We start from the raw sequence: 13935 nt of genomic DNA, 5'->3' as shown, positions 1-13935 counted from the left end.
CAGTAAAAAAAATTATTAATTTAATCTGCCTCATGGGATATACCACGCTTTGGCCAAATGCAGAGAAAGTAAGGGAGCCCCACATATCTCATTTAACACCTGAAAATTCCCAGGGATGATGGTGCCATGGAAAGGAGACATAGTGAGGAGAGTAAGAAAAGGTTTCATAAAATGAAAAATGAAAATGAAAGTCATCACATTCAAATGAGGCTCATTTCCTGGGTTATAACAACTTCCGCCCTCAGACCTTGTTAATAGCGTTTATTAAAAAAAAAAAAAAGATTTATTGTAGCTTCTATTTTTTCTATCAGTGTCATTAGAGCTTAATTAATCCTCTCCTAAAGGGAGGAAGAGGGCAGAATGGTATTTGATCTGAGATGTGTACAGCAGCAGGCAGGGTAATCGGACTCTGCACGTTGCCTTCCTTACCTAATCTCCTCCTGTGGCTTCTGGAAGGCAGACAGCCCTGGTCAGGGACTCCCTGTGTTCCCTTTGGGTTAGAGAAGAGGCTGCAATCCCAGGAACTCAGGAGGCTGAGCCAGGAGGATCATGAGTTTGAGACCAGCCTCAGCAGCTTAATGAGGCGCTGAGCAACTTAGCAAGACTCTGTCTCAAAATTTAAAATAAATAAATAGATTGCTCAAGAGAGTCTGTAAGTTCACATGCTCGGATATAGGGACCGACGTGTTAGAAGCCAGGCGCTGTGGGGCCCCGCTGTGAGGCAGAAAGTGATATGACAGTAAGGGGGGGTTACAGAAGACAGGGAAAGAGGCATCTAAAAGCCAGCAGGCAGGCCCGCTGTGACTACAGTCTCAGGCCTAGGTCTGCAGGGTGACATATAAACAAGGCCAGGGGTGTTCCTCCCTCCAGCCCAGCCTGCTCTGAGATGAGAAAGGGGCGTCAGGGAGGGATCCTGCTTCCTGCTTTGGGAATGTGCGTGGCGATTCCTCCACCTGGGCCCCACCTCACCTGCTGCATGGAACCACCCCCTCCCCTTTCTTTCATTTTTCTCTTCTCCCAGCCACCACCTCCTGCTCTAGCAGGTGACTTCCAGGCTCCGTCCTGTTCTAGGCTCTCCCCCATGGATTTATTTAAGGAAGCTCTGCATAGCTCCACCTCTGTCACCTGGTCCCTTCTGTCTTCCCCGCTCCCCAGGAGACTTTCCCAGACTCTTCACCTACTGAGATCAAGTGCACCAAGAGAAACAGTGACCGTGTTGATCAATGTTTCACCTCCGTGACCAGGACACCTGGCAAGAACAAGTTAGAGGAGGAGCATGATTGGGTGACTCCACTGTTCTGGGACCCAGCTGAGACAGAACATCATGGCGGAAGGTGTGATGGAGGACAGTGGCTCAGCTCATGGCAGCCAGAGAGGAGAGAGAGAGAGAGAGCGTGAGCAGGGGAGAAGGAAGGGAAGAGGGAGAAGCCGTGGGGAAGGGGAGAGGGACGAGGAACCCAGCACAAGACACAGACCCCAAGGGCACACTGCCAGCAGATGGATTAATCCACTGACAAGGTTACAGCTCCATAATCTAATAACTGCCTAAAAGCCTCACCTCTGACCCTGGCTACCTTGGGGACCAGGCATCCAAGACGCGAACTTTTTCAGGCAACAATCCACATCCAACCATAACAGGGCCATTTTCAATTCCCCAAGGAAGAAATCGAGGCTGGAATTTCAGTGCTTTTTCTTAAAAAGTGCCCCAGAATGGTGTCTTCCCAGCCCTCCTCTGGCCTCCCACTGTCTCAGATCGACCATCATGTCAGTCGAGGGCTTAGAGAAAGGGAGAAGGGGGAGGATTAGAGTCCCTCGATTGGCTTCTTGCTCCACGGTTTATGTCCTCCGCCCCAGGCTCCTGAAGGAGGCCGGCTTTCACAGCCACCAAGCCTGCTGCTGAACTGAGGGAAGAACTGATACCTGAGAGCCCCAAGCTCAGCTCTGCTTGGTGATCTTTTGTTTGGAAGCAATGTACGGAGAGAGATCAAGCCTCAATGTCAGTTGTGACCTAGAGCGCATCTCCAAAACACAGTTTGAAGTTCCGCCACTGATTCTCCTTTCGAACAAAATGGAATAAGAGAAACTGGTTTTAACATCGAAAAGCCCAAACTTACAACCACAAAACCAGATGCAACATATGCAATGGGTTTTCAAGACACTTGGCATTGAGCACCAAAGAACGGTGACCCCTGAGGAGACAAGGAACCAATGAAAAAGCTCTTCTGTGGCTCCTCATGGCTGCCTCCAAGATTCTCCAGATGGTAGCACAGCTGAGAAGAACCCAGGTAGAACCTGTGGGTTCCAGGAGGTGGAGGAAGTCCTGCCTACTTAACTTCTGAGAGTTTAGAGAGCAGAGGGGCCCAGAATCCCAAGAACAGACGACCCAAAGGGGGACAGCTCCACACAGAGAGAACTCTGCGCTCTGCAGAGGATTTCCCTTACATATGAGCAAACTACCGAACTGTGTGGGAGAGAGCTACTCGGGACCATGAAGAGGACCACCTGAAAGGTCAGCAGAAGGTCGGTCTAGTGCTTACAGGACACTAAGGACAGAGCCGACTCTGTCACCTAGCTTGAAAACTTCAAGATTCATAGAGCAGTTCTTGCCACATGGTAGACAAAATTGCCCCCGATAAATAATACCTGGGTCTCACCTAACAAATCTTAAATGCAAGACCCAAGAGGTTCAAACTGTTCCCAACCACCATAACTAGGTCCTACAACAAAACTCAAGAATATTTACAGAATACAAATGTATCCAGTATCAAACAAGTTGAAATACACAATGTCTGACATCCAATAAAAAAGTTACCAGGCAGGTGAAAGAAGCTGTAAGATATATCTATGCTAAGGAGAAAAAGAAATCAATTGAAACTAGCCCAGAAATGACACAGAAAGTAGAATTGCAGATGAGGACATTAAAATAAATATTCTAACTCTATTGCATATGTTAAAAAAGTTAGGTAGAGACATGAAAGATCTAAAAAACAATTAAAATTCTTAGAGATTAAAGACTCCAAAGTACCAGGCAGAATTAATGGCAGATCAGACACTACAGAAGGAAAGATAAGTAAATTTGAAGACAAAGAAATAGAAGTAGTTCAAGGAGAACTGTAAGGTATCTTCCATAGCCTCATAGCCATATAAGTGGGGTCCCTAATGAGGAAATTGGAAAAGTATTTGAAGAAATGCTTCCTGAAGTATTTCCAAGTTAGATGAAGATTATAAACCCACACATCCAAAGAAGCTCAATCAAATTTTGCATAAATATAATAAGCTAAAAAATATTGCAAAAAAACATGAGGAAAACACAACCAGAAAAATAATCAGTGACTCAAAATCAGTGATAAAGAGATAAAAACATACAGAGAAATAGTCAGTTAAACAGTGACTAACAAAAATAAGCAGGCACAAGAAAGAACCTATCTTGGAAATAGTTTAAATGAGATTATTCAGCTTAAAGAATTAAAAGAAAAAAGGAATGAGAAAAATAGAGGCATGGAGACATGTCACAATGGCTCCTGATAGGACACCATCAAGTGAACCAATATCCACGTGATAGCAGTCCCACAAGGAGGGAAAGGGACAAAACATCACCAAACTGTTGAAAGTCAATGACAAAGACAATCTCAACTTGGAGAGGAGAGGGTGGACGCATCCTCAGCAGGGTTAAGAGTCTTTCTCAGCAGAACCCTGTGACCCAGGAGCAAGGGGCACATGTACTCAGTTGAGAGTCAAAGACCATGCACCAAGCCTTCTTCAGCCAGCAAATTGTCCTTCAGATGTGAAGGAGAAACGGAGGCTCAGTGGAAGCAGCAAAACCTGAGAGAATCTGGCCCTAAAATTTGCCCTGGAGGGCGTCTTGGGGCTGAAGTGAAACTAGTCAACACTCAGGTAGCTTCAGAGCTACCTGAGGAAATACAGAATGTTGCTCTGGGGGCTCTTTGTGCCCTGGTGACAATGCTCTGGAATCAAGAGAAGAACATCACTGAATTCATTAAAACCTGCCAAATTGTCCCCTCAAGCAACTGAATTTGATGGCAGGTGAATTCTATCTCAATAAATTTTTTATTTTTAAAAATATGAAATCATAAAAAAGTAATGGGAGAAACAGAAGAAAATGGTGGGTGGGTCTCATAAAAACAAATAGCAAGATGATAGACATGAATTTAAATATATTAATTAACATATGAAATTTAAACGTTCTAAACATTCTAATAAAAGACAACAAGGTCATTCCATAACAAAAGCAGGATTTAATTATATTCTCCCTTTAAGAAATACAGATTTGTTTCTGTTTTCTTCTAGGTGTGAACTCAGGGCCACACACTTACTCAGGAAGCACTCCACCACCCCCAGCCCAGGAAATGCACTTTATATAAATACCCAGGTGAGCCAAACGTACAGGGATAGAAAAGGGGACATCACGCTGACAGTGGATATGCAAATATCAGAGAAAGCTGATTCAGAACAAAGAATAGCGAAGGTGGCCTCCTCACAGCAGAAGGGTCCTGGTCCCCAGATGCCGCCTGGGCACACGGCTGCCTCTGCTGAGTGGTCAGACCTCATCCAAGCAGAGAATAAGGCACCAGGTCATTTCCCCAGAAAGTAGGAGGACCTTCGCTCCCAGTTCCCTCTGTGAGCGCCCAGTTGGATGAAGCCAGGGTTTCTGAACCTTCTCCTCCCCCCTCTTTTCCTCACCATCCAAAGGATGGGGGCACACAGGGAAAGTGGGATAGCAGTAAATACATGCGGGTGTGCGCCAACTTTAAGGGCACCGCTGTCCTAGGAGTGATGACCCTGAGTGGCCCCAATGAAACCTCATCCCTTGCCTACAAATCTAGAAAGGGGTGGCTGAGGAACCAACTGGAGAAAGGAGACAGAGCCCCTCCCCCTCGACCGTTGTCACCATGGATCTGTGATGAGCAAAAGCAGGGGCCCAGCAAATCCATGTCAGCCACACTGAGAGGACAGTAAGCACCCTCCCAGAGACATCAGGGCCTGATCCCAGGAACCCTCCCATGGATAGGATCCGCAGAGACCTCGAGAGGGGAGACTATCCTGTATCGTCCTGGGGGCTGATGTAATCGCAGGTTCTTCAAGAGAGAAGCAGGAGAAAAATCCAGTGAGAAAGCAGTTTCACAGTGGTGGGGGGAGGGGGCTGCGAAGGTGCCCAGTTGCTGCCGAAGGAACAGGAAGGTGGAGCAGCCCCTGGGAGCGGGAAGGGCAGGACATGGCCTCTCCTGAGCCTCCAGGAGGCAGGCAGCCCCTTCAGGCTTCTGACTCCATATCTGTGAAATAGCACCTGCTGAGAACCTCAAAGGTCCATGCAGAAATGATCTCTGGAGAAGATATAGGCAGCTATGAAGGACCTGAGAGAGCAAACGTCATCTTCCATGCAAACAACCTGGTCAGGATGAAGGGATGTGTCTGAACGAGCCTCTCTCTTCTTAATGTGGACAAGATGGACTAAACCAGGCCTGTGTGGAGAGCTTTTCCTTGGTGCCTATGAAGGATATACCATTTTAACTTGTGAAATTGTCACAGAAAGCAGGGGCAGACTCCATCTCATGGGACCCTTGAAACCAACTGTTAGGACAAAGTGGTTGCCAGGCAGTGACCTCATTCAGTTCCTGAAGGAAGTGACCTCACGACACTTCCTTGGTGATGGAATTCTCTGAACTTGGGATCCAGGAATCCAGGCACCCAGAGCCAGTCCCAGTCCCAGTCCCAGTGGGCTCACGTGTTTGGATTTACCAAGGACAGAGTCAGTCTTTCTTGGTACCTACTGATGTGAGGATGGCCAAATGCCAGGAAAGCTCTGAAGAGGGGACTTTTCTGAGAAAGCAGGTAGTGAGTGGCTCACCGCTGGCTCCTGACAACTTCACAGAGTTGGCCGAGGAGGCCAGATCTGAGACAGGACAGGCCATTTTAAGGAAACATAGTATGGCCTACCAGTCAGACGACACTTCGGATAGTCACAGACCTACTTGGGGGAAGGAGGTGCCTTTGTGGGTGTGGGTGTGAGTTTGTGGTTTTGTCTCATGTTCTGAGAATAGGTAGGAAAGGCGGTATGTTTGGTTTGGAGTGGACTGTTTCTACTAAGTCGTTTGACAAGGTGAGTGTTTCTATGTCTGTGTATCTCACTGTGTCCCTGGTTGTAGACATTAGAAAAGGGAATGCATCAATGGATGTGTCCTGTCTAGCAGAAAACTATCCAGCATTCATCCTGCCCAATTTATGAATGGACTGGGGCTTGCCTTATCCATGGGCAACACCTACTATCTTCCTAAGTTCCTGTTTTCTTCCTGAATTCTGGCCACTCTCCAGAATAGGCTCATGGTTTTGTGTCCAAGATATGTACCACCTCTAAGCTTGGTGACATAGCCATGTACTGGATAACTGAAGGGAATGGCGAGCATCTCAGAAAACTCAGATATCAGTGTGACCAGTAAAGTGTCAGTGGAGAAACCCTGCTTTGGGCCTTTTGCTTACCTATTGTTCTTTTGCCCTGAATGTCAGGAAGGTCTTTGCCTCAGGCCAGCCCTTTGTGAAGCCTGAAGAAAACAGATTTCAAATGAAAATGAATGGGTATCACCTGTGGCTTTTTGCTTAATTGCTTTGCAAAAGGATGTGTCTGAATCAGCCTCTTGGCCCTGTGTTAGGCTGTGGCTTAGATTCTCAGCACCTGATGGATCTCAAGAAAGATCCCATGTGTGCATCCAAAGCCAAAATGGCAAAAAGAGAAGTCATTGTTGATGAAGTCTCTCGCCTTCCTCTGTAAGGTTCCTGACCTCCATCAAGTGAGAATAGGGATCCTGTGGTTCAAATGAGTTCTTCAAAGCCCTGCAGAGGCTAGCCCATAGGTGCTTGGGATTTCTCATGACTCCAATTCACACAAAGAATCTATACCCCACAGTCAGTAGGCCTCAAATTGGAGAAGCGGAACAGTATTAATGGCAGGCCTATTTGATCACTCCTGGTTCACAGGAAGGGTGTCCAGGCCACCCTGACATTAGGCAAATGAGGGGCAAGAGAGCTTATTTTGGACACTGTCTTGGGCTGTTCCCCTCATGGAAACCTCTAGCCAGAGGTTAGGATGAGTGTCTATATGGAAGAAGATGAGTGCCATGTGGCAGTGTTTGGTTTGAATTGTGGTCATTTGTGTGGCGGTTGGAAGGGATGACTGGGTCCACCTGGGCTTGAACTCTGGCGTGATTCCCCTTAGAGAATGAGTTCTGGAACTGACCTCAGAGAAGTATTGTCATGAATTGTGTTGGGATTTTAGGAGGCCACGCATGAGTGTCGCCCTTGCAAACTGAGATCTAGGCCCAGGGTATCTTTCCACAGAACACTGGGAATCTCAGCCAAGATATCATATGATTTTATTCTTAAAGACCTGGCAGCCATAGTTGAGAGTCAAAACACACATTGACCTCACATTGTTAGACCTCAATGGGCCTGGCTTCATGTGACCTTTTGGCCAATCTTGGAAAGCCTTGCCTCTGAGTGTTTCTCCAGAGCTTTCATTGAAATGAGCTTCGTCAACATTTAGTGGTTCCTGAATGAATAGAAACCCAAAGTGCCTCCAACTTCATCCTTGAAAAATGGCTTGATAAATACCATGAAATTTTTGAAATTCCCATGACCAGGTGACACTGGAGAACCTTTGGATGTCCTGTTGCTGATTATGAGTGTACCAGACAGTGCCTGGATTGACTGGGTTTCATGAAAATGGTGTAGAACAGAGATGCCAGTAAGTTGTGGCCTGCTGAGTAGTGGGCCTAGGGAAGTGGTGTGCAGGTGTGTGATAAAACATCTGTGGTGGGGCCATGTGGATCTGCCATTGGCTTCCAAATGGCTTGTGACTGACATGGTGCAGCCAGCAGACCCTTATATCTAAAGGCATCTTGTTATATGAAGAGTTTTCAGGGCAATGTTCAGAATGAGGTTGCTATGGTCAAGGGGCCAAGCTCTGTGGGATAGAAGCATGGTTGGTGCATTCTCCTAGGACCCTGACCCACCACACGTGACAGAACTCCCTCCAGCACTGTGTCTCAGTTGATCTTCTTGTATTTTATAAAGCAAATAGGAAACTCTCAGTGAAGCAGCAAGAAACACCAAGAAAAGTGGAGGATGACCAAATAGCTTCACAGTCCACATGGGGAGACACTTAGCCCCCAGTGGCCACAGTTTACCTACAAAGAGAAAATTCAGCACTTCTGCCTCATGTCAATTGGAAAATCAGAAACCATGTCCTCCAGGTCACATAGATGCAGACCCAGCTTTGATGGTCTCACTACAAAGGAAGCTAAAGCTCCTGACAACAACATATATTTCAAGTGCCCAACCTCAGAGGCAGTTTCTCAAGAAGTCTTTAGGCCAGCAGAGCTCCATGTTTGTGGAGTGTTTACCCTGTCCCTTACTTACTACCTCCAAGGTTGTGAACTCCTGAGCATTTTTCATTCCAGATATGTATTCACAGATTTTCTAACTCTTCTCCTCGAATTGTGTCTTACTTGGGGAAAAGGTAATATCAAGGCATTGTTCTGGATGAGAGTGCGAAGATTTTTGTGTAGCACATATTTGCATACACATTGGATTTATTTTCCTATTTTCCATTGGAAATGCTGAATCCCTGACACTAACCCATACCCTACTAGACTCTGACTACAAATCCTAATATGATGGAGAAAAATAACCCAAACAGAATAGAAATACAAGCAGTTCAGAGGAGGCATGGTGTATAGTTGGACTTTCCTTTTGCATTATAAAATGTAGGTGTTACAAATCTAGTCCAATTAAATAGAAATAGTTCTCCATGTGCTTTTAAAGTTAACAAATATGTGAATTCCTGTCTCCCTTTCTCTGTAGCCTATACAGCACATGTATTTTTACATGCATATATAGAATCCTACCTGGTATCCCATGTACATTCTTCTGAGGTGGCTGACTTGGCAGATACAAATTGTGAGAAGAGATCACTCCTCCTAAATGCTGTCGGAACTGAAAATTCAACCTATGGGTGAGCTTCCTACTTGAACAACATGATACATAAATCCATGTTTAGTAAAATAAATATTTTTGGATCTGTGGATGATATAGTCTTAAAGGCAGTTGGAGAAAAAGACTCACTGAATCCAGCGGACTGTGGAAAGGTGAATGGAGGAGGGAGAGATGGCATTTGTATAGGGTGCTAAGCCTTGCCATGGAGGCAGGCTCAGTCACATGCTGCAGATGCATTCTAAGGACGTTGAGCTAATGAACCAAAGCAGACCTCAAAATGGCAATTACCATGTGATTCCACCCAAGAGGTTCCCTAGCATCTTCACATGCAGAGAAAGAGTAGTGTGGCTTGCCAGGGTTGGGGGAAGAGAGTTAGTCTTTAATTAGGACAGAGTTTCGGTTTAGCAAGATGAAAAGACTCCTGAAATTTGGTTGTGTGACAATGTGATGTCATTGACATATTGTATATTCTGGAAAAATTGTTGAAATGGTAAAATTCAGGTTGAGTTTACTACCATTAAAAAAAATAACTTTTAAACCAGGTGTGGTGCCATACCCCTGAAATCCCAGAGACTTGGGAGACCAAGTCAGGAGGATCACAAGTTCAAGGCTAGCCTGAACAACTTAATGAGACCTTTTCTCAAAATAAGATTTAAGAAATGGCCTTGGATGTGGCTCAGTGGTTGAGTACACCTAGGTTCACTCCCCATTACAATAAAAAAATATTATAATAATAATTATGTCTAATGTAATTCTGGCATGATTTCCTGAAGTTAGCACCATTGTATTTTGGGGATAAGGGCATTCTGTACAGTGGAGGCCATCCTGTGCACTGTAGGATGTTGAGCAGTGTGCCAGGCCCCCACCTGGAAGGTGCTGCTGGTCTTGCTTCCACCCCAGTTCTTAAAGGCATATGTGTCTCTGGGTATTGCCAGGCCCCTTTGGGTAGGAGGGGGGCTTAAATACCCCTGTCCCCATTGAGAACTGTACTACAGAAGGAGAAAGGGGACCCAGAGATGCAAAACTCTAAGCTAAATAAATGATAAACTGGAATACTAAGAAATATGCAAAAGCCACAACAGGTCCAGGGATGGGGCTGGGGCTTAGCTACAGAGCACTTATCTAGCTTGGCTGGGACCATAGGTTCCATCACCAGCACCACAAAAAAGAAAAAAAGTCAAAGTAGGAGTCACAGAGGAATAGAGAACAAAGATACCAAGTAGGACTAAACGCCAGGATGGAGAATCAAATCCAACCCCAAACCAAAATCCTGATAGGAGGAGTGGGCAGATCCATAGCTCTGTGGAGCTCTATGCCTCCTCTTCAGTGACTGATGGAACAAAAGACAGGAGAATGAATATGGTACAGATGTTGTGGAGAAAGCTACAGACCAGCCAGTCCCAGGTGGCACCCAGGAACTTCAGCACCCCACATGGCAGGACACACGCCCTTCTCAGGTGTGCCCGTGTGCACATGCAGCAAGACGGCTGCATTCTGAACTGGACCACTCTCAGTATCTTGAAGGTGCTGCAGTCCAAGGGCACAAGTTCCTGACCACGCTGAGCAGGTGGCTCTCTGGAAAATCCTTACATGCCTGGATCTGTTAACAGCATGCTTCTAAATATGATCATCTTGGAGTGAGGAAAGATTCTTCAAAGAAGACATAGAAAGCAAAACCTACACAAGAAAAATTGTAGGAGGCTGGGATGCACTCGGTGGCAGAGGTGTGCCTAGAATGGGTGAGGCCCTAGGTTGCCTCCCCAACACCACACACAAAATTTTTAAAATCAAATTTAAGTAAAAAATTAAAATAAATCTGAATTAAATGTGAAAACAACTTTGCACTCATTTCCACACACAGATAACTGTCATGTGTGGAGTTCCCTGTCCCCTTACCCTCCCTGTCCACTGGGAGCCAGCTGCTATCATTAGGGATAAAGGAAGTGAGCTCAATTGTTCCTATCTCTTCTCTAGTTTTGGAATATTTTGAAATGAAATTCAAATAGAAATTTTTTGTAAAAATTTATTTTAGAGATGCTGTGTAATCACTGAGAAAGTAAGGAAGACACTTGCATTTCCTAAAAATGCTGAATTACCTCAGTGCTGATCAGTGGGAAATCAAAGAGGATGAGAAGGATGACAAGCAATAATGGGGGGTATTGCCTTGCTGAAAACTTACAGTCAGAGTACTTACTCATGGAAGATTAAGCAGGTTGAGGATGACAGTCAACAACTTCTTAAGAAAATTAATGAGCTCACTGGTATTAAAGAATCTGACACTGGCCTGGCCCCACCACCACTCTGGGACTTGGCTGCAGATAAGCAAACTCTCCAGAGTGAACAGCCTTTACAGGTTGCAAGGTGTACAAAGATAATTAATGCTGATTCAGATGACCCAATATACATTATCAATGTGAAACAGTTTGCCAAGTTCATGGTAGACCTCAGCGATCACGTGGCATATACTGACATTGAAGAAGGGATGAGAGTTTGTGTGGACAGAAATAAGTATCAAATCCACATCCCACTGCTTCCTAAGATTGACGCAACAGTTACCATGATGCAAATGGAGAAAAAACCTGATGTCAATTACAGTGATGTTGGTGGTAGTAAGGAACAGAGACGTTTGTTAACCTTGGCATTGAGCCTCCCAAGAGTGTGCTGCTGTTTGGTCCCCCAGGCACAGGCAAGACACTCTATTCCAAGGCAGTTGCTACTAGGACTGATGCTTGCTTCATTCAAGTTATTGGATCTGAACTTGTAAAGAAATATGTTGCAGAGGGGGCTCGAATGGTTCATGAGCTTTTTGAAATGGCCAGCACAAAAAAAAAGCCTACCTTATCTTCTTTGATGAAATCAATGCCGTTGGGGGCTCGGTTTGATGATGCTGCTGGAGGTGACAATGAAGTACAGAGAACAATGTTGAAACTGATTAATCAGCTGGATGTTTTTGATCCTTGAGGCAACATTAAAGTGCTGATGGCCACCAACAGACCTCATACTCTAGACCCAGGACTGATGAGGCCAGGGATATTGGATACAGGATTGAATTTAGTTTACCTGATTCAGAGGGTCAGACTCACATCTTTAAGATTCATTCTCCTTCAATTAGTGTTGAAAGAGATATCAGATTTGAATTGTTAGCACGACAATGTCCAAATAGCACTGGTGCTGAGATTAGAAGTGTCTGCACAAAAGCTCGTATGTTTGCAATCCGAGCATGGCAAAAAATTGCTACTGAGAAGGATTTCTTGGAAGCTGTAAATAAGTCATTAAGTCTTATGCCAAATTCAGTGCTACTCCTCGCTACATGACATACAACTGAGCCCCAAAGGCTTTCAAATGAAAACTTCAGTTAGAATCTTAAGCTTATAAAGACTTGTTAATACCAATACCACCTCACACACACACACACAAAATGGTTTAAAAATTGTAAAAAAAAAAATTATTTATTTGATGCCAGGGATTGAAACCAGGGGTGCTCAACCACTGAGTCACATATCTAGCCCCTTTTTAATATTTTTAATTTTGAGATAAGGCCTCACTAAATTGCTCAGGATAGCTTTGAACTTGCATTCCTTCTGCCTCATCCTCCTGAGTTGCTGGGATCACAGGTGTGCCATACACTTGGCTATTTTGTTCAGTTTTCATTTGATTCGCTCTGTATGTCTGTTTTCACAATGTATTGATATCACCATTAAAATCTGAGGATTCTGGACCTTGCTTTTCCTTGTCTTGAGTCTGCTCAGTGCTCTCACTGCTGCCCTAGTCTCTGTATTGATCTCTTCATTCAGAGCCAGTTTCTTAACTTCATGGAGAGCAGGAAGAAGTTGCTGTATGTGGATGAGTATCTCTTTTGATCCTGGTTGAGTTTGCTGCCTCTGGTAAGCCTGGTTCCCTATACAGAAAACTCCACTGAGTACTTGAGTCTCATTCCTGCTCCGATCCTGGACTGTTTTCTAGAGACTCACTACAGGCTGCAACAGCTTCAGAAGATCTCAGAAGATCTCTTGGAGGTTTTGGTTGGGGGTTAGGTGTCAGGTTCTTGCTTAGCAAAAGCAAGTTACAAGCTGAACATTGAATGCTTGTGGGTCTTCTGTCTTGAAGGGCAGGTTGGGAGAAGTGCTGAGAAATAATAGGGGAATTGCTGAAATAAGAAGTCATTATTTCTTAGGATTGAAGTTTGACTTCCCAGAGTTGATTCTGGTTTAGTAAATAGAGCTTACAAGAACAGAAGCTGTTTGTTATTTATGACTCTTAGTTGGTGCTGTGAATGTCACACATTTCATAGTTGCTATCTTTCCTTATTATGCTTTTTGAGGTAAAGAAAATTGTATAAGGACTTGGGAGTCAATTTAACAAAAGAGGTAAAAGATCTCTACAATGAAAATTACAGAACTCTAAAGAAAATAATTGAAGAAGACCTTCCTTAGAAGATGGAAAGATCTTCATGCTCCTGGATAGGCAGAATTAATATTGTCAACAGTGCTATACAGATTCAGTGCAATTCCAATTAAAATCCCCAAGTCATTCCTCATAGAAATAAAAAAAAGCAATCATGAAATTCATTTGGAAAAATAAGAGACCCAGAATAGCCAAAGCAATCTTAGTAAGAAGACTGAAGCAGGATGCATTACAATACCAGACCTTAAACTATATTACAAAGCCACAGTAATAAAAACAGCATGATATTGGCACCGAAATAGACATATATACCAATGGTACAGAATACAAGACACAGAGACAAATCCATGTAAATACAGTTATCTCATACTAGACAAGTGCCAAAAACATACATTGGAGAAAAGATAGCCTCTTCAATAAATGGTGCTAAGAAAAATGGAAATCCATTTGCAGCAAAATGAAACTAAACCTTACTATCTCTCACCATGCACAAAATTCAACTTAAAGTGGATCAAGGACCTAGGA

At 44.3% G+C, this 13935-nt stretch overlaps 1 pseudogene; it reads left to right on the top strand.

The window, feature by feature from the left end:
• The first annotated feature begins 11090 nt into the window (after nt 1-11090).
• Nucleotides 11091-12365, top strand: LOC144370147 (26S proteasome regulatory subunit 7 pseudogene; annotated as a pseudogene).
• Nucleotides 12366-13935: the final 1570 nt, after the last annotated feature.

This window comes from Ictidomys tridecemlineatus, chromosome 13, assembly GCF_052094955.1.
Source record: "Ictidomys tridecemlineatus isolate mIctTri1 chromosome 13, mIctTri1.hap1, whole genome shotgun sequence".
Lineage (NCBI taxonomy): Eukaryota > Metazoa > Chordata > Mammalia > Rodentia > Sciuridae > Ictidomys > Ictidomys tridecemlineatus.
The sequence above is the reverse complement of the archived record's forward strand: the minus strand, read 5'-3'. Positions and strand labels throughout refer to the sequence as shown.